The sequence below is a fragment of the Schistocerca americana genome, chromosome 3 (genome assembly GCF_021461395.2).
Source record: "Schistocerca americana isolate TAMUIC-IGC-003095 chromosome 3, iqSchAmer2.1, whole genome shotgun sequence".
NCBI lineage: Eukaryota > Metazoa > Arthropoda > Insecta > Orthoptera > Acrididae > Schistocerca > Schistocerca americana.
In genome coordinates, this window is record NC_060121.1 from 558,404,475 (window position 1) to 558,426,600 (window position 22,126).

The 22,126-nt window shown below is 43.9% G+C and overlaps 1 protein-coding gene across 1 annotated transcript in view; it reads left to right on the plus strand.

Moving 5' to 3' along the window:
• LOC124605828 (ABC transporter G family member 23) overlaps positions 1-22,126 on the plus strand; it is a 344,743-nt gene that overhangs the window by 67,637 nt on the left and 254,980 nt on the right. Inside the window, exon 2 of the mRNA XM_047137757.1 lies at positions 16,412-16,455. The gene's annotated coding sequence lies outside the window, so the exon portion shown is untranslated. The remainder of the gene's footprint in view (positions 1-16,411; positions 16,456-22,126) is intronic.

Consider the following 22,126-nt stretch of genomic DNA (forward strand, 5'->3'; position numbering starts at 1 on the left):
CGTGCTCGCAGTCTGCTTAGCTGGGCGCTGTGTCAGCTCATGCGCCTGCAGAATTACGGGAGTCGACAGGTAGTTGCGTGGCGAACGATCGAAGACTGTGCCTTTGACTTCTTGTCGACAAATGCACACATACTGCTCACGTCTTCTATCCACATAATTATCCTTGTCCAAGTAGGATTTCGGAACGCCGTGTGCGTCCTGTACTCCTGTTTGTAATCCCTCCCCACTTTTCGTGGTGTTCCACATCGCACATTACCGAGTGAGGTGGTACGCACTGGATTTGCATTTGTTAGGAGCGGGGTTCGAAAGCCCGTTTCAGTCGTCCAGATTTGTGCCTTCTGTGTTTTCCTTAAATCACTGAAACTTACTCTGGGACGGTTCCTTGGAAAAGACAGGCCGATTTTCGTCTCCATCTCAATCCACCCAGAATTTGCACTTCGTCTTTAGTATCCTGGTAGTCGAGGAGACTTATAAACTCTGATGCTTTCTGCGGCACGCGCTGCTTCTGTATGTCACATTTGCTAAACTTTTTACCTGCTGAAGTAGCCAATCTGTTAGATATTGTTTCCGTAGGACAGGGTTCAGTTAACAGGGTAGGTTTCTCCAAATTTTTGGGTTTTCAGATTGATGACAACTTGAACCGGAAATAGCATATTATTGACCTTCTCAAACAACTGAGTTCAGCTTCTTTCGCTCTTCGTATAATCGCTAGTCTTGATAATAAACAGATCAGCCTCCTAAGTACTTTGCATATTTCCACTCAATAATGTCTTACAGAATAGTTTTCTGGGGTAACCCACCATTTAGACATAAAGTATTGATTGTACAAAACAGAGCAGTGAGAATAATTAGTGGTGTTCACCCAACGACGTCATGTAGGCACCTTTTCAAAGGGTTTGGTATTTTAACTGCACCATCAGAGTACATATATTCGCTAACGAAATTCGTTACAAACAATCCATCTCAGTTCGCGAAGAACAGTGATGTTCATACGTACAACACTAGAGAGAAAAATGACATTTCCTATCCGTTATTAAAGCTGTCAGTTACTCAAAAAGGAGTACATTATTCAGCAACAAAAACCCTTGATCATTTGGCCAACAACATAAAGTGTCTGGCAGTAGCAGATCAAGTTTTAAATCTAGCTTAACTCCTTCTATTCCATGGACGAGTTTGTTTCAGAACTGATAAAAAAAATGTACCTCTGAATATAGTTGCATGCGTAGAACTAAAAACTTCAGTAATATATATTAATATTAGCACTATATATACACTCCTGGAAATGGAAAAAAGAACACATTGACACCGGTGTGTCAGACCCACCATACTTGCTCCGGACACTGCGAGAGGGCTGTACAAGCAATGATCACATGCACGGCACAGCGGACACACCAGGAACCGCGGTGTTGGCCGTCGAATGGCGCTAGCTGCGCAGCATTTGTGCACCGCCGCCGTCAGTGTCAGCCAGTTTGCCGTGGCATACGGAGCTCCATCGCAGTCTTTAACACTGGTAGCATGCCGCGACAGCGTGGACGTGAACCGTATGTGCAGTTGACGGACTTTGAGCGAGGGCGTATAGTGGGCATGCGGGAGGCCGGGTGGACGTACCGCCGAATTGCTCAACACGTGGGGCGTGAGGTCTCCACAGTACATCGATGTTGTCGCCAGTGGTCGGCGGAAGGTGCACGTGCCCGTCGACCTGGGACCGGACCGCAGCGACGCACGGATGCACGCCAAGACCGTAGGATCCTACGCAGTGCCGTAGAGGACCGCACCGCCACTTCCCAGCAAATTAGGGACACTGTTGCTCCTGGGGTATCGGCGAGGACCATTCGAAACCGTCTCCATGAAGCTGGGCTACGGTCCCGCACACCGTTAGGCCGTCTTCCGCTCACGCCCCAACATCGTGCAGCCCGCCTCCAGTGGTGACAGGCGTGAATGGAGGGACGAATGGAGACGTGTCGTCTTCAGCGATGAGAGTCGCTTCTGCCTTGGTGCCAATGATGGTCGTATGCGTGTTTGGCGCCGTGCAGGTGAGCGCCACAATCAGGACTGCATACGACCGAGGCACACAGGGCCAACACCCGGCATCATGGTGTGGGGAGCGATCTCCTACACTGGCCGTACACCACTGGTGATCGTCGAGGGGACACTGAATAGTGCACGGTACATCCAAACCGTCATCGAACCCATCGTTCTACCATTCCTAGACCGGCAAGGGAACTTGCTGTTCCAACAGGACAATGCACGTCCGCATGTATCCCGTGCCACCCAACGTGCTCTAGAAGGTGTAAGTCAACTACCCTGGCCAGCAAGATCTCCGGATCTGTCCCCCATTGAGCATGTTTGGGACTGGATGAAGCGTCGTCTCACGCGGTCTGCACATCCAGCACGAACGCTGGTCGAACTGAGGCGCCAGGTGGAAATGGCATGGCAAGCCGTTCCACAGGACTACATCCAGCATCTCTACGATCGTCTCCATGGGAGAATAGCAGCCTGCATTGCTGCGAAAGGTGGATATACACTGTACTAGTGCCGACATTGTGCATGCTCTGTTGCCTGTGTCTATGTGCCTGTGGTTCTGTCAGTGTGATCATGTGATGTATCTGACCCCAGGAATGTGTCAATAAAGTTTCCCCCTCCTGGGACAATGAATTCACGGTGTTCTTATTTCAATTTCCAGGAGTATATATATATATATATATATATATATATATATATATATATATATATATATAAAATAACCGGGAAAATGATCTACGGAACATGACATAACTAAAACTAAGAAAATCTTCTTCTTCTAATGACTGTCCATTCTCGTTGTTGGGGACCATCACAGCTATACGTATCAGTTTCGCTCGTTCGAAAAATTTCCATGTCCTGAAGTTTCCGAACCAAGATCTTCTTCTTCTCTCTCTCCCCATCATTTACCAGACATTTTGCTTTGAAGAACGTTCTGCAGCCGTTTTTACCTGTTTTCATCTCTCGTGTCAGAGATACTGTAATTATCTGCATTTTACTGTGCTTAAGGTTTCTTTTTCTGCCAGTATTTTGCGAAGAATGTCGTTGTTAGTAATTTTATCATTCCGTGGCACTCCTATCATTCACCTCTACAGCCTCAAGCAGTTTTACCGTTGTCTCGGTCAAAATCTAGGAGCCAAAACTACAGAAAAGGATGGAAAGCATGTAGCAAGGTGGAAATCTTAACTTTGTTTGTATTGAGAGGTGATGCATCCTGAATACATTATTCATTTTACAAATAGCGGCTCTGGGTTTCTCACATACGATCTTTAATTTCTTGCGAGTTTACCATTGGTTGTTAATGTAAGTTCGGGGACACGCGTATTTGTTAAATTGTTAAATAAGTTTGTCCTTCGGTTTTTTCACATAAGAATTTAATACTTCATATTATCTCGGAAAATCAGATGAATAGTGAGCGGTCCGTTAAATCAGATAAGGTCTTTTGAAGAGTTTCTTCGACTCCATCCTAGGTTGCTTTGCAAGATGATGGAATTACGGCTAGTTGGAGAATGAGCAAAGAATCGTATCTATACGGAAATAAGCACAAAACGAAGCACCTGAGAATAGCGAAAAGTATCTAACAGCATCTAATATTATCCGCCGTGCAAATTACAGAATATATAAAAATAGATTAAACTGTGGAACCTGCCAAACAATGCCTACTGTTATGCTGTAGAACTTGTGTAGACCACACAAAAAGGCGTTACGTCGAGAGAAAAATGATGAGGTGGTGTCGGTGAGGAGGGGGGCGGGAGGGGGGGGGGGGTGAGCTAAGAGTGATGTGAGCCTTTGTTGACAGCGGCGACAGCACAAGACTGCGAACAGTTAGCGAGTTGCTGTGCATTACTTCACGGCGCCTTTCGTTGCATGTTGTGCCTCGCTGCGCACTGAGTTGACGAGAAAGCGGCGGGCTGTGCTAGAGGTTCCTGCATCTGAATGACCCCGAAGTTACAGCCACGCGTCCTTTGCTGATGCGCCTGTGATTTGGAAGATCAGTCCCAAATGTCTCCTCTTTTTTCCAGTTGTCCTTCCATCGCGTAATTACGCAAATAAGATACAGCCTCAGTAGCGTGTAGCTCATTTCTAGAAGTGAGACATCTATGATTCACAAGCTTTGGTGATCCGTGCTTAATCATGCCAGCTCAGCAGCACACAAAAGATTGCCGGAACACGGTAGCAAATGCATCTTAATGTCGGCGGAATGACAGCTCTGTTAAATTTCGGATGTGCAGCAGCATAAATTCAGCTTCTAATATTTCGGCTGTTTATCATTCTTCAGAGTAAAACGAAAGACTGGCGCTACATCTCTCGCTCCGTCCTTTTAAATTCGCGGACCGCGCCACTGCGCGTGCCACCACAGATACACAGGTGCCAGAGATGCTGATCGGCGGAAAGCGGTACAATGGCTGTGGCTGCGGAGTCTATCCAGCCTGAGATGTCAATATATCCCTCTCAGCAGCTCCCTCACGAATTCTTTGTAACTTTATTACAGAAAGCGCCTGATTCCATGACTCACCTAAGCTGAAGCCGCTATCTCTATTAATTAAATTCGTCGCTTGGCGATCCCACATTTGCAGTTTCGTGGAAGTCAAGTATCTTTGAGGGACAGGCAAGTACCTTCGAATCAGTGGGGTCCTCATTGGGCATTGCACGCAAGATGTGGAGGAAGGAAAGTTAGTTCAGTTTCGTAGGCGTTAGAGATGGGTTACCAGCTTAGATGAAAACGCGCCTAAGGGAAACTGCCGCGGCTGTTTTGAAGTGACCACAGCAGTATTTGCCGGAAGTGTAAAAAGAAGGAGACCTAAATCTTACTGACCTGAGGAGTGTTTGAGCGCACTTCTTGTGTCCTAGACACAATTAGAAAGAGATGAGATTGTCTCATTGAACACGTACTTATTATTTACCTACAGTCGGTTCCATATGAAGTACAAGGAGAGCCTCGTTTCGTTGCGGCGTCGTGGACGAATCGGACTTGCTTATATAGCACCTGTAACATGTTTCGAAATTGACGTGAGAAAATTATGGCTTCCTGAAAAGTAGTTTGTGTAAGTAATTTCGATGTTTAAGCGTTGCTTGTTAATACGTGCGACATATTAAATATCATTCTTCGTATTCTCATCATTTCCAGAAGTTTTCCGCTGCCTTCTTTTCCTGCGACAATTTTCTAAATGGGTATGAGGAAACTATCTGAAAAGGAATGGACCAGAGCGTGTAACGAACCAATAGCCGTGACTTTTCCCGAACAAACTGTCTACAGTTCCTATCCTGTTGGAGCACATTCAGTGGATTACCATGTACAGTAAACAGTCATAAAAACTAAGGATTTATACTTCGTGCATAACTGAATGACGTCACTGCCTGTTGCTACAGACTATACCTGTCGTAAACATCGACTTATATCTGTTTAGTCTACTGAAGCTCGACAGCTAGAAGCCGATACCAGTTACCGCAATCAGAAATAATATTAAAATCGAGCCACTTCACCCTGACGCAATAGCATTGCGACAGAATTTTCTTCTAATGAACTTATGCTGGCCCATTTACCATTTAACCTGTTTCGTACGACAAAAATTTATTTCTTATTGTACGTATCTTTCTACGATAAGCCCTACGGGTTTTGCAGTTTCGAAATAGTTTAACAGAAATAAAGTTTTGAGAGCGAGTCGTAAATCGTACTTGGACGGCTCAGTCGTAGAGCATAAGCCCGCGAAAGGTAAAGGTCCCAGGTTTGAGTCCCGGTCAGGCACACAGTTTAAATGTGACAGGGAGTTTTATTTCGATAATGACTGACATCTCCACCATGACTAAAAGTCTTTCTTTCTAAAATGCAGTTTTCTCACATCTCTTCACCAACTGAAGGTAACACATAAAAAGTACTTCCATAAAGTGCCACTTTTCCTTGAGGCATTTGTGTTTTAGGAGGCGAGCGGTGAAGAATGACTCAGGAAGGGCGTAGACGTCTGGCGGGCGTTGTTTGCCGACCGCACGTCATGCACCGCGTGTCGGGGAAGCTGGCGCAGGGACTCCTCCCGCTGCCAGAGGCGGGCAACAGCTCGGCACTAGTATGACAAACGTTCAAAGCTCACATCTTTCTGGGAGGTCCACCGTTGTCCATAATTCCGTACCCAACCTGTCGGACCTCAAGGTGCTACAGACGCACTTTTTGAAATGGACTGCAATGCTATGTTCAATTTACAGAAGTCACAGACGACGTAGGCATTGTCTAGAAATAAACTTTAGCGAGAGGAAAAAATCTTCTTTGTGGTAGATGATGCAACGTAGAGCAATGTGAAGACACTAAACTTAGTAGAAGCAGTTGGAACCAACTTTAATAGGTGACTCTGTGCACAGTTTATTAATGATGTGTTGAAGACACCTCTCCCAGCACTAGTGTAGCTAACAAAAAATCTCCGCACAGCTGAGACAGTTTCATCACTTATTACTATTATTATTATTATTATTAGGTGAGTTAGACCTTGCTGAATCACGCAAAGCTTTATGATAAATTTTCTGAATTTTCGCGCAATTCTCATAGTTCCGCCATAAATTCTTTTTCTTTCTTCAGCCAGTCGTGTTACTGTTTCATTCACAATTCCTTTCTCCAAGTAGACTTCTCCTCTGCCAGTTTTTACGCCTGTACGAGCTTCTATCTAAAGCTTCCGAGAAATTTATCTCGGCCCTGACTCGTTGAATACAATGTACAGTATTTGCGTCGGTTTTGTAGGTAAGTCGTAAGTTTGCTGCTAAGTACCTGTGGATATGCCCATAAAGTTCTTATTTTCTTTTTTGAATGTCTGCCGTGAAGATGGATAACTGTTTCGTTGTTTTTGAAAATTTAGTCTGTAACTATCTTCCGTAACGTTTGGACCTTTTTCAGGATCTCTGTTGGTCCATTACGACCAGGGGACATCAGCTGGTACGTACTTTTCAATTCAATAAACTTTACCAACAACCATACACTTTGAGATAGTTTATTTCGAAAGCAAACCAGTTTCAGCAATTTATTTTGCCACCTTCAGGTCACATACTTTTTTTTTCGAATCAACGAGCTTATCGTATAGCGCCCCAAAACTGGGTATCGTGAATCCCAGTCGTTGTGCAGCTGATTCATAGAAAAGCGTAAATCAGCTACACAACGATTGGGATTCACGATATCCAGTTTTGGGGCGCTATACGAAAAGCTCGCTGATTCGAAAAAATGTGTATGGGGCCTTAAGGTGGCCAAATGAATGGGCGAAACTGGCTGCTTTCGAAATAAAATAAAATATCTTAAAGTGTACGGCTGTTGGTAAAGTTTATTTGATTTAAAACTTTTTCAGGGTGTTTTCCATGTCGCATTTTATGTGATGTGTAAGAGTTCCCCTGGAATACAGGGCTTCAGTTTCAGTAACCATGCAGTAGACCAAAATTTTGTATGCGTGGAGGAACAGTTTTTGTCGTACATTTTGTTTCTTCCGTAGGTCCTTATGAATTTCTGTAGGTGAATTCTCTGTGCTGTTGTCTCTCTCCAGTATATTCAAAGAATTCGCCCAAGTTCTTGAAGTATGGTACTCTCTAGATTTGACCACAATTGGTGGACTATTTTTGGATTTCGAGTACTGAGAACTCGAACTAAGTGTTATGGAAGGAAATTTGTAGTCTAACTTTCCAGAGCATCTTAGATTGCAGTGGTATCGTCAATCCAATTAAAATACTTCTCTACCGTTACACTCTCGAAAGCACACGGGAAAAACGGGCCCTTAAATCTTTCCTAGTGAACTCCGATTTCTCTTATTTTATTATGATGATCATCTCTCCCTGTGTAAGTATGCGCCAACAAAATATTTTCACGCTGAGGAGAAAGTTAGTGATCGAAATTTCATTAGAACATCCTGCAGCAACGAAACACGCCTTAGTTATAATGATTGACACCGCAGTAATTCGCCCATCATATTCATGCCATTCTCTCCCCTATGTCTCTTTGAACTTTTCGATGTCCTCCATCAATTCTATCTGATGCGGATCCCAAGTCGCACAGCAGTACTCCAGAACAGAGTGGACAAGCGCAGTGTAAGCAGTTTCTTTTGCAGAGGTGGCGTAGTGGTTAGACATTGGACTCGCATTCGGGAGGACGACGGTTCACTCCCGTGTTCGGCTATCCTGATTTAGGTTTTCCGTGATTTCCCTAAATCGCTCCAGGCAAATGCCGGGATGGTTCCTTTGAAAGGGCGCGGCCGACTTCCTTTCCCGTCCTTCCCTAAACCGGTGAGACCGATTACCTCGCTGTCTGGTCTCCTTTCACAAAACAACCCAACCTGCTGCATTTTTAAATGTACTACCAATAAATTTCAATTTTTGGTATTCTTTCCCCACAACATTACGTATGTGACGGTTCCAATTTATTTAAATTTATAGTCTTTAGATTTATCAAAAATGGTTCAAATGGCTCTGAGCACTATGGGACTCAACTGCTGAGGTCATTAGTCCCCTAGAACTTAGAACTAGTTAAACCTAACTAACCTAAGGACATCACAAACATCCATGCCCGAGGCAGGATTCGAACCTGCGACCGTAGTGGTCTTGCGGTTCCAGACTGCAGCGCCTTTAACCGCACGGCCACTTCGGCCGGCTTTAGATTTATCGCGTAAGCGAAATTTAGCGGACTCCTTCAGGTACTGATGTAGATGACTTTACACTTTTCGTTATTTACAGTCAGTTGCCACCTTTCCTGCAATACAGATATCTTGTCTAAATCATTTTACAATTGGCTTTAATCATCTGATGACTTTACAAGACGATACATGACAGCGTCATCTACAAATTCTAAGAGGGCTGTTCAGATAGTCTTCTTAATGGTTTATGTAGATCAGGAACAGCAGAGAGTCTATAACACTTCCTTGGGGATCGGCAGATATTACTTCTGTTTTAATCGATGACTTTCCGTCAGTTACTACGAACTGTGACGTTTCTGACAGGAAATCACAAATCCAGTCACAGAATTGAGGCGATACTCCATAGACTAGAAATTTGATTAGAAGACGCTTGTGAGGAACGATGTAAAAAGCCATCTGGAAAACTGAAATCATGGAATCAATTTGACATCCCCTGTCCATAGCAATCGTTACTTCGTGAGAATAAAGAGCTAGTTGTGTTTCAAAGAAGCGATCGTTTCTGAACTCGTGTTGGCTGTTTGTCAATGAATTGTTTTCTTCGAGGTAATTCATAATATTCGAACGCAGTATATGTTCCAAAATCCTACTGCAAATCGACGTTAGCGATGTGAGTCTGTAGTTCAGTAGTTTACTCCTACTTGCTTTCTTTGCATAACCCTAATGTAGTCCTAGTTATGAGTGTTTCCGGTAGTTTTGAATTTTCATTTCTTTTTCTACTCTCGGATTACTTTTCCAGACTATGTTGAAGAGCAGCCCTGTCGGACACCGGTTTTAATCTTATTGCCGTCACGCATTTCACCCGTGATTTTTACTGTACACCTTGTGATGATAAATGGCTGGTTAGTTAGGGTCAGAGTTTTCAGATCAAGTCCATGTTATTCGATTATCTAAAATCATGGAACTTATTTTCTAGTACTAAATTTAGCTAAAACGAATGGTGTCGTGTTTTGTCCTACATCAGTCGTATTCGTTACATCCCAGCGGACGTAGTCACATGCGTCATTGTTACCTGGGTGATACTCGTTTCACTTCCTGCAAACGTGACGTCATTTTGATGTCACACGCATGACCGGCTATCGACTTTCGTTAGCGTTCGATACGGGCCTCTCACAAAACGTCATGCGGGCGTGCTAGAGATGTACAAAATGGTTCAAATGGCTCTGAGCACTATGGGACTCAACTGCTGACGTCATAAGTCCCCTAGAACTTAGAACTACTTAAACCTAACTAACCTAAGGACAACACACACATCCATGCCCGAGGCAGGATTCGAACCTGCGACCGTAGCGATCGCGCGGTTCCAGACTGTAGCGCCAGAACCGCTCGGCCACCAGCGGCCGGCAGAGATGTACAAAAACCCCTCATTCTAGGAATGACTTACTATAATTATTCCTATACCAACATGTCACAATGATTTATCAATGGTTAGTGCCTTCAGATAAGAGTGCTTTCTCAGGACTGGCTTGTTATCGTCAATAATTTACAAATTAAGCATGAAACGCGTTTGTTTTATAATTTGCAGTCTGTCGTTTCAAGGTAAGGGAGCAACGAAAATTTATTACAGACAAGTCACGAGTATCATTAAATGGCACGTATCAACGCGTAAACGGTATAAGCCTTCAAGAGAGAATATGTTAATCAAGACAGGAGACAAACATGAAAAATAAGTGCTAGTGTAATGGATAACCTCGTGGTTACTGGATCTAAAAGATGTGGGTTGGCATCCTTTCACATGCAATTTTTTTCATGTTAGCTTTGTAAACACGTTCTGGGACTTTCTTGTGTGCGTAATACAAGTACGTTCTGCTATATTCGATGTTATTTACATTCCATCTGTTTTGAGAACGAAGGATGAAATTAATACTTAGCGATTTCCGAATGTACGGTTATGCAGGGACTTAAGAGGACAGCTTGAATTGCTGCGACTGAAACGAGCAAAAATAAGATTCATATTCTTCCTTCTCACAAATATTTGGCTCTTTATTTCCGAATATGTGCCGCCTTTCGAGCGTGTGCTTACCAGGCACCTAAGACGTCTGTTTGCTACGAATGAAACGAGCAGCAATAACATTCATATTCTTCCTTACCTCAAATATTTTGCTTTTTATTTGCGAATGTGTGGCGATTCCCGAGTTTGTCGTTAGGCAGGAAACTAAGAGTACAGATTTAATTGCTGCGCCTGAAACGAGCAGCAATAAAAGTCATATTCTGCCTTTTCACAAATATTTGACCCATTATTTCCGATTATATGACGATTTACGAGTGTGTAGTCAGGCAAGAACCTAAAGGGATAGCTTCAATAACATTCGTATTCTTCTTTGTCACAAATGTTGCGTTGTTTGTTTACGAATATGTGGCGATTTCCGAGTGTGTGGTTAGGCGGGAACCTAAGAGGAAAGCTGAAATTGCTACGAGTGAACCAAGGAGCAAATTACATTGATATTCCTTCTTGTCACAAAGTTGATAGCCGATCATGCGGTAGTCGATATTGTGTGTGACGTCAAATGACATCAAGGTAGCAGAAATTTTGTGAAAAGAGTGTTACTGTTATCTGTTCGATTGGAGGGAGCCTACAGGATCTGCAGAGCCTGTCAGTTGCGAGCTGAGAACACAGTTTCTACTACGGTGTTAGGAGGGTCATCACTGTCGTTCGTCCCTTTCCTGATCCAGCCGCGAATGGTGCGTGGCATGAACAGCTAACGGCAAACTTCCACAGCAGCTCATATATCCCGCATATCTCCATTTCATCTGTAATTTGTCGAAACAAATTAATATGTTATCTGAAAAGTTCTTGCTCCGTTGTTTAACAGTAAACTTCTACTTGTCGCAAAATGACTCTCTATTGTCTGCCATTAGAGTTTGATGAGCATCTCTCACTTACTAAACGAATCCGTGACGAAACGCGCCGCTTTTCTTAGGATCTTTTACCTTCTTTATTAGCGTTACCTGATAACGGACTTAAACTGACCGAAATAGTGCGAATGTAGATTTTTTGCTCGCGTTGTTGTCTTCAATAAAACTTTCCGGGTATGTGACCGCGTCCTCACGTTGTTTTATGGTCCTATATTTCGGTTACTGTTGGAAAAAAAAGCTGCTGTCTATAAGTTACGCCAGTCACCACCTCTCCGTTCCTACATCCAGTCAAGATAGAGATCAATACCAGGGACAGGACGGGATGTGAATCTATAAAATCTGAACGTAGCACTGGCCAAATGGTAAACGCGTCAACCTGATGCGGGTCACTTTTAACAGTGGTCGAAACGACGTTCAAAGTGTTTTTGCTAAGTGGGAAGAAATTGCAGGGAACGGTCCCTGATAAGACATGCTGTGATAAATGTGTTTCAAGGGAGGTACGTCCACGGGAAAGTGGAGATTACACACTTGGACAGTGATGCCGGTGTCAGCACCATGACGGCGACCCGCCAGCATGGGATAATTCTCATGACTGCCACTGCACCTGTCACTTACTGTGCAGGCATTGCTTGTTACCTACGGACTTGGTCCTTTGGTGACGATTTTGTCGCTGGTCCGTCGGAGAGACCACCATGATGCTGAGATTTCATTCATCCACCCTATTCACATATGACGCTGCCTTTACGTATCGTCAGCCCTCACAACACCCACCTGTCGGCTACTGGAGGGTCCTCATGGTGTGGTGGTAGTGAATCGTCAATACTGGGTCAGCCGCAGTGAGTGGGGGGGGGGGGGGGGGGGGGATTATCGGCTCCCGCCACGTTGGACACCTGCACTTCCTGCGAGTGACGAAGCCTCCCCTGTTGGATGACGTCCCGTTCCTACGTAGAATGATGTGACTACTACGTGATGGTGCTCTTGACTTTGGAGCTAAAACACTATTACAGACAGAACATTCCAACTTTCCTGGTGTCCTCTCGCGTGCGCTTTGAGTCACTGGAACTTACACTGTTAAAGATCTTTTATCGCCACCTTAAAGTGGTTGTACCTCTCTTGGAAAGCTTTCACGACCACATATCCATATGATCTTTTTTGCTCCTCGTTAGGTTTTATTTCCTGCAATTTTACCCATTTAGCAAGGTCGACCTGTGTAATAAAGCGTGGCTACACGTTCACGTACAAAAAAAGTTTTATTGAATATGATAAGAAATAGATAAGAATCGGTCGAACGTCGGTGTTGTAGCCTACCTCTTTCGTAGGTGTCTTAAGTTTCCTCTGGATTCGTCCAACGTATTTGCCTGGCATTTGTTTTCCTACTATTAAATTTATATGGTGGTTGTGGTTTAGGACGCTCCAGACGCATGTCCCTATGTGTTTTACTTTTATGAATGTTCCCAGTGACTAGTCACCGTTCGTTTAAACAAACAACGAATGATCATTCCGCTTGATAAGACGATATGTTACATTTTGTTTGTGCTAAGGTTCACCTGCTGATGGCTGCAGCGAGCGTGAATGCTCTGTAGATCTTCCTACATTTCCCACAATTTTGTGCCGCTGCCCTTTCTCTGTATACACTAACATCGTAGGCGAACAATACCTGATAGCTTCCGTCGTGAACAGTAACGTAAGCGTAACACTCCCTTGAGATACGGCTGCGCCTATTTTTACGTCTGCCCATTCTTCCCATTTCGAAACCCTTTCTCCTTCCTCTCTCCAACATTTGTAAGAGAAGAACAAAAACAGATACTTCATGTACGTCTGATATAAGAGGATATCAGTTTTGATTCAGGAAATTAAAAAATATTGACAAGTAACGAGATAAAAGAAGAAACAGAAAGAGATTTTTCGGAAACAATATGATGTTAATCTTCTTTCCTTTCAGCGTTTGCCCATGACAACGTGAGAACATGTATGTAGTAGACGGCTCGTCCACTGCCATTTAGTTGATCGATTTCGATGAAAAGCAAGAACACTGTTCATAGAGCAATCACTTATAGTAGTACTTCATGCAAAATAATTTCTTTCTAACGCGAGTAATCTTCGCCTCGCCCCCTCCTCCCTCCCTCCTCCCTACCGTTCTACCGTTTTCTGGTTGTCGAGGTAGGGTGGCGAGGAACTTGAGAGACGCAATGAGCACCCACACATCCTGTCAAATCCCAAAGTTATCCACGGTATTGTGTGATACGAGGATACAAAGGAAAATGAACAGTGATCTACTTGTCCGATCGGGAGCTGTCAGACTCAGAAACGATTTAAATATGCACCAACAAAATTTTTCACTATCTGCATGTTGTTGTTGTGGTCTTCAGTCCTGAGACTGGTTTGATGCAGCTCTCCTGTGCAAGCTTCTTCATCTCCCAGTACTTACTGCTTTTGCATAATAACATAAAATGTCTGACAGTTAACAGATCTAATTTAAAATCATTTTTTATGACAACTGCTTCTACTTCATGCACAACTTTTTATCTAAAAACTGCTATCCTGCAAAAAAATTATTTTAAGTGTAGTTGCACGAGTAGGACTGAAAAATAATATGTTGATTAATCGTCAAGTAACCGTTCACTGAAATTAATCATGTATACTTGACCTGTAAACTAACTTGTTCCACTTCATTTAGATACGAAAGTAGTTGAAGCACAGAACTAATTAATGTGGCAATCATGCATCTATTAAAATCTGTTTTTTAATTGTAGACCACGTGCCGTTTCTTTCGGGGCAATCGGCATTTAATGAGACGTCCGTGGGGGGTGGGAGGTTGGGGGGGGGAGGAGGGAGGGGTAATCTTCAAATTTGCAGAATACCAAAGAAAATCCTTACACATGCCGAAGGCAGTATGAGAAGAGCCATCGCTTATCTCGCACGCGGGTTGAATGAGGGCAGGATTCATTTCCCTAAGCTAGCATGCTACACGATAATCCATAAGGGTAGGTTTACACCGCGAATAATGCATAGATTTCACGATAAAAAGGATAAATGAACAGTTTCGTAGTGGTGCGCATGGAAAACAGAGCCATATACAAATGTAATTCAGAGGGAATGAGGAAGTTGCCATTTCCGATAGGACGTTATCACTGCTCATGTAGCATTTTTATATGGCATCGTCTAATGTGGACAAAGCGTAGTGTTTATTTGGAGTAGTTTGCAGCCCTCTAGTGACCATGTACCGTGTATGACCCTCAGCCGCCCATTTCGGAGAGACCTTTGAAACTTTCGCATCCGCTCTCACTATAATTTACATGCGTTATTGACCTCTATACACCTCGTAAACATTCTTCTGTTCCATTATTTCAATTAATGAATTATTAGTTTTTGCAAATATAACGATATGTCTCTGTGCTCTTCAAGATTTAGATTAAAAGCAACACTATTTATATCCTTACATCTTATATCAACAATATTTACGACACGTAAGAAATAAATTCACAATATCTGCACAGGCAGAACAATTCAATGCAATATCCATATAAATGCTATTCTGGGTAAGTTAGGATAGCTAAGAAAATTATGAAAAGAGAAGTTGGTCTTTCGCTAGTCGGTTGAACTTCTGTATACTCACCGATGGAGCATTGATTAGCACTTCGAACTCGCATTCTGTAGGACGACGGTTCCGACCCTCATCTGGCCATCCAGATTTAGGTTTTCTGTGATTTTCCAAAATCATTCCGGCAAAATATGGGGCTCATTCCTTTGAGACGATACGACCGATTTCCTTTCCCAACCCTCCTCAATTCGAGCTTATCCTTTGTCTGTAATGACCACCGGATTTTAAACACTAATCTTGCTCTTCTTTGTTGTAACCTCTTCGAGTTTCTCAGCTTTCGGCACCTTCGATGATTCTTCACTCCACTATCCATTTTTTACTCATCAGCCAGAACATTATGACCACCTACCTAATAGCCGGTATGTCCACATTTGGCATGGATTACAGCGGCAATGCGTCGTGGCAAGGAAGCAGTGAGGCCTTGGTAGGTCGCTGGAGGGAGTTGCCACCACATCTGCACACACAAGATACTTAATTCCCTTAAATTCCGGGGTGAGGGCCAATAACCCCTGACGCTACGTTCAATCACATCTCAGGTGTCTTCGATCGGGTTCAGATCTGGCGAGTTGGGGGTCCAGGTATCAACTGGGACTCGCCACTGTGTTCCTTGAACCACTCCGTCGCACTACTGGCCTTGTGACACGGCACTTTTTCTCAGTGAAGCTTGCCGGGAAACGTTATCGTCATGAACGGGTGCACGTGGTCTGCAACGAGACTCCTTGGCCGTCACGGTGCCTTGCAAGAGCTCCACTGGACCTATGAATCCCAACGTGAATATTCCCCAGAGCATAAGGTGTCGCATCGGCGTGATTAAGATTGTACTCTGCCCAACATTGTAGTCTGATTTTAATTCCGCCACAGTGCGCCGCCAGTTCTGTTTTACCAGTCTACCCAGCCTACGACTTTCGACATCTGTAATGAGGGGCGGCCGCCTAAACTCGACCACTGGGCGTGATTTCAACTTGGTTCCACTACAGGTTGAAGACACTTACCACAACACTCCTGGAACACCCTGGAATTTGCGCAGTTTCCTAAACGCTCGTGCCGAGCCTCTGCCCTAGGTCAAACTCAGACAGGTCGCACGCATCCCCATTCTACACACATACAGCACGCTCACTGATACTACACCCACCGTGTGTGTGTCTGACTGGCAGGCATTCCTCGTCGGGTGACGCTACTATCGTCTAGAAGGATTTGCATCGATACTAGGTCGGTGGTCATAATAATCTGGATAATTAGAGTGTAATGTTACAACTTCTCTGAAATCTTCTTTCTTTTGTTTCAGAAAGACCACTGTAAAAAACGGAAGCTCTGACGTGGACAGCACACGTAAGTAACTGCATCATTCCTACACTAGTGAAAAGTTTGACGAGTAATAGCAGCCGAGAGGCATCATGATTTCTCGACCCTAGATTTCTTAGACGAAATTAAACAGCCTGGCGGAAAAAAGTGAAGCACCCAGAAGACATGACCAAATGTCAATATAACTTCGTATATGTACACACCGTTGACGCTATGTAAACGATTAGAGTTTCATACCTGTGTGGCAGTTAGAACTACCTCTAGAGTGCGTTGTTGCTGTTCGTGTTTAGTGTCGTTGCCAGGCTTGGTGGGTATACAAGGGTCGTGAACAGCGTCAGATGTTGAGTGATCGCTGTGGACGACACTGACTCGTGTAAGAATGCGCTATCAGCACCTGATAAGAGTTTGAAAGGGACCTCATTGTCGGCCTCCGTTTCCCGGCTAGTCTAACTGTACAATATCCAAGTTCGTGTGTCATTTGGATATGTCAGTTGTTCGATGTCAGAATGCGTGGGGATATCCTCCTTCAAATGGTTCAAATGGCTCTGAGGACTATGGGACTTAATATCTGAGATCATCACTCCCCTAGAACTTAGAACTACTTAAACCTAGCTAACCTAAGGACATCACACACATTCATGCCCGAGACAGGATTCGAACCTGCGACCGTAGCAGTCGCGCGGTTCCGGACTAAGCGCCTAGAACCGCTCGGCCACCACGACCGGCAACATCCTCCTTCAGCCCGCACCATTGGTCAGAGACTAACAGCAGTCGGACAAGGAAATTGTCATCTCAACGAAAAGTAGCCACAATCGCTTGGTTTTGGAAAGGTGTCAGAACCAGATGAGATACCTGTAACATTCTATAATGATTATGCGAAAGAACTTGCTCCCCTTCTAGCAGTAATTTATCGTAGATAGCTTGAGCAACGAAAATCTCAGGTCATTCCTGTTTTTAAGAAAACAGATCCGTACAATTATAGACCTATATTGTTGACGTCAATCTGTTCTAGAATTATGGAACATGTTTCATGCTCAAGAATTATGACGTTTTTGGAAAATGAACATCTCCTCTATAAAAATCAACATGGATTCCGCAAACACAGGTCCTGCGAAACTCAGCTCGCTCTGTTCCTCCATGAGATCCACAGCGCAGTGGACAAAAGCGCTCAGGTTGATGCCGTGTTCCATGGTTTCAGTAAGGCATTTCACACGGTCCCGCATTGCCGTTTAATGAAAAAAATACGAGCTTACAGATTATCGGAGCAGATCTGCGATTGGATTCAAGACTTTCTTGCAGATAGAACTCAAGACGTCGCTCTTAACGGAACTAAATTGACAGATGTAAAGGTAATATCCGGTGTACCACAGGGAAATGTGAGAGGACCGTTGCTGTTTGCAGTGTATATATATATGGTCTAGTAGAAAGCGCCGGGTGCTCTTTAAGGCTATTCGCAGATGATGCAGTTGTCTATAGCAAAGTAGCAACGCCAGAAGAAAGATAGTAAGAATTTGCAGAACGACCTGCAGAGAATTGATGAATGGTGCAGGCTCTGGCAGTTGACCCTGAACGTAATAAAGGTAACATATTACGCATACATAGGAAAAGATATCCACTACTGTACAGCTACACTATTGATGACAAACAGCTGGAGATAGCGTCTGCCGTAAAATATCTAGGCGTAACTATACAGAGCGGCATTAAGTGGAATGGCCGCATAAAACAGATAGTGGGAAAAGCAGACACCATACTCAGATTCAGCGGAAGAACCTTAAGGAAATGTAACTCATACACGTGGCTTATAAGGCTCTTGTTCACCCGATTCTTGAATACTGTTGACCTATCTGGGTTCCCTATCAGGTAGGACTAATAGACGTGATAGAGAAGATCCAGCGAAGGGCGGCGCGTTTCGTCACGGGATCGCTTAGCTGGCGAGAGAGCGTTACGGAGATGCTAAACAAACTCCACTGGCAGACGTTACAAGACGTAAAGAGAGGCGATGTGCATCACGGAGAGATTTACTATTGAAATTTCGGGACAACACTTTTCAGGAGTCAGATAACATATTACTTCACCCCACATACATCTCACGCATTGACCACGAGGAGAAAATTCGAAAAATTGGAGCCGATACAGAGACTTACCGACAATCATTCTTCCCACGCACTATTCGCGAATGCAACAGGGTTGGAGGGATCAAATAGTGGTACCGAAAGTACCCTGCACCACACACCATTATGTGGCTTGCGGAGTATAATGTAGATGTAGATGCGTAGGCTGCCATTATAACGTCACGACACAAATACCTGTGTTTAGAGTGCTGCCATGACCGGTAAGCATAAACTGCTGACGGCTGGCGGCTGGCGTCGCATTGTCTTTTTTCTTCTTTTTTTTCGTCCGGTATTGTTCGTTGCGTTTGGTCTGTGCGGACGTCACAAGACATCCGTTCAAGTTGATCGTTGATTCCTTTACTCAGTTTTTTTTATTACAGAGGGCGAGCAGCCCTCTGACCGAACACGCTGAGCTACCGTGTCTTCAGCGATGAATGATGGTTCTGTAGCACACAGGATGACTGACGATGTCGGCAAGTGTAGCGTCTATCTGGGGAGAGATCCCATACTTCCAGTGTTTTGGAGAGGCACAGCTGTGTTACACAGGCATCATGGTATGGGGAACCATCAGGTATGGTTCAAATGGCTCTGAGCACTATGGGACTTAACTGCTGGGGTCATCAGTCCCCTAGGACTTAGAACTAGTTAAACCTAACTAACCTAAGGACATCACACACATGTGCGAGGCAGGATTCGAACCTGCGACCGTAGCGGTCGCGCGGCTCCAGACTGTAGCGCCTAGAACCGCTCGGCCACCCCTACCGGCCCAATCAGGTATGAGTTTGGATGCCTGGTAGTGATTAAGTTGAACAGTGACAGCACAACGATATGTCATGGACATCCTGTGTTCTCATGTTTTACCTCTCATGTGATAGTATCGTGGTGCCATTTTTCAATACGATAGAGTTAATCAACACATGGCACGTGTCTCTATGAACTGTCTAAGTCATGTTGAGTACTTCCGTGTCCAGCAAGATCGCCAGAGACGCCAATTACGTCCCAGGGCCAGTATCCAGGATTTTAAGGGCCAGATACAACAGTTGCGGGCCAATGTGTCTCCCGATGAAGATACAAGGGCTCTATGATATCCCTCCCAACCGAATCAGTGCATGCATCCAGGCCCAAGGGGATGCAATGTCATACTGATCAGTTGGCTCACAGTCGCAGGTTCTTTGTAAGTTCGACTCGGGCTTTTAGTCACTAAAATAACATCACATGCCGTGAAGATTCATTTTGTTTCTCCCTCCCCCTTCCCACCTCCTCCCCCCCCACCCCCGTCTTTCTGGAAGCTTCACTTTTTTTGTCAGGTAATGTACTTTATCCTTCTGGACTGTCAATTTTTTTAGCAAATGTAATCATAACTGTGACGGTATAAAGGATCTGTATTCGCAATACACAATGTAACGAATGACAAGTTTTTTTTAAATAAAATGGTTTAAGCTACACACCAGCCGAAGGCAAAAGTTTCTGCAATGTTGCAATCGAACCAATTTTTGTGAATTGTAAACTTGTAAGTCTGTGCTTTCTAGTCCCATAAATAGCAGTGGAAATTTCTTTCCAGCCGCGCCTTGTTTGGGATAACTGCAACAGCTTGTGTTAAGCGTGTTCACAATTTGTGGAAACGCCCCGAAGTTTTGAGGCTGCATGTTCTTGGGAAATCTGAACGATTCCGTAGTCACTGCTTGCGTCATCAGGCGAGTCTCTTGCGAAAACGCCGTGACAGTGATGGCGTCAGGCGACAAGCTCTCTTAAAGGCAACGTTGTGAATCTCCCACAAGGTTTGCAAATTCGCATAGTATGCAATGATCGGTATCAGCTTTCTTTCCATATGACACTCGTTTCGTTCATAGTGAGGGCATCGTGCACCTATTTCAAGAAAGAACTCGAAATATCGAGGTCATCGGAAAGGAGGCTCTACCGTAGATACGAAGACATGGCACTGTATCAGCATTGGCGCTGATGAAGGAAACAACGATTTACCGATAGTCATCCATCTCTCCTCCATTCTCCAGTGGAACATGTAAGGCAGGAAAATGATAGTGCTAACAGAAATATTCACTATACACATTGTAAGGTGACTTGCAGAGTATACACGTTCTTGTTCTCTTTTTCTTTAGCATTTGTTCCACCTGGTGGCAGGACCCGCTGAGTGGATTCGCTCTCCTCCTTTTGTTCGAGGGCCATGTCTGGATGAAGCTTTACAGCCTTTAGGTCGTTGTGCAGACTGTCGGCCCATCGCTATCTTGGTCGTCCTCTTGGGTCTCTTTTCCCAAGACATCTACTGTGTATGCTGTTCTTGCAGTGGTATCGTCCTCTGCGCGCAGCACATCTCCAAACCATCGCAGACGGCTTTCTCGCATTTTCTTCTGGGTCGGTGCGACCCTCAAGCCGTTTCCTGATAGTAATCGTCAATATCAATGAAATTCTCCCACAACTGTGTAACTGACATGTTATTTTATTTTATTTTGACGACTCTTAGTTTCGGCACTACACTATGCCATCTTCAGGATCTTCAGGCCCCTGCATAGTAAAAGAGTATAAATGTAGTGTATATCAGGGTGTACAAAGCAATCTTACAGAAAGCGACGGGTAATCATAAAAGCGCTTAAAGCTACAAAATGAAAGTAGTGGCGTTAAACCAAATCCCTGTGTACATCCAGCACAATAGACTAAAACATGTGTACATATTTGTTAGTCATAAAACCATTTAACACCGCAGATTTACGAGAGAATCTGCAAAAACATTAAAAAGGGTCAGAAATAGACATACAATCAGGAATTCCGCTGAAACTAAACTTCTTTTTTTAGTATATGTGAGGACCTATCTTCATTTAAAGTAAAATGTCACACAGGTAATCTATGAAGTACAATAATATGCATATTTACGTCCTAGGTACTGCCACAACTGGAAGATATAATTAGTTGTCACAGCATCAGGAAAAACAACTTGACGCAAAACCCAACGACACACGACGTATTAAGAGAAAAGTGGCATCCAAAGATCACGATAAGAATATTCACAAATACCTTGTCGGCCTAGGTTAAAGTTAGACAGCAAGTCGAAATAAAAAGATATGATTTGGCATACTTTATATCACTTAACAGGTCGGCATTACCACAGTGAAATAAACCAAGAAGGATCTCAAATCCTACTTAACTAAGGGTAGTCCTCCAAGTTCTCAGCCGACAATGTCATACTATTTCCCTGGGAGTGTAAGAAAATAACCTAGCGATCTATCTGTAGATGACGGATCCATATAAATAATAAAACATTGCATGTTGTGTCGCGATAGGTAACGTGGCTATGGAAAAGGATAAAAGGTAAGTGAGTGTGCGAAGAGCACCACATCTTCAAAGTCGAAACTCATTAAATGAGTAACGTATTTGCTCGGCAAAGGAGCACAGATTGTGCGTGAAAAAGAGTTTATTAACTGGAACCATATTATAAAGTACTCGTTGCGTGAACAATACTACTCAAAGCATGGATAGCAATGGAGTAGCCCAGAGCAATGACAGAAAGTGTTAGTGTCAGTCGAAATATGTATAGAGTCTCAAGCCGATCATGTCCCACAGTGGTAGACCATAAA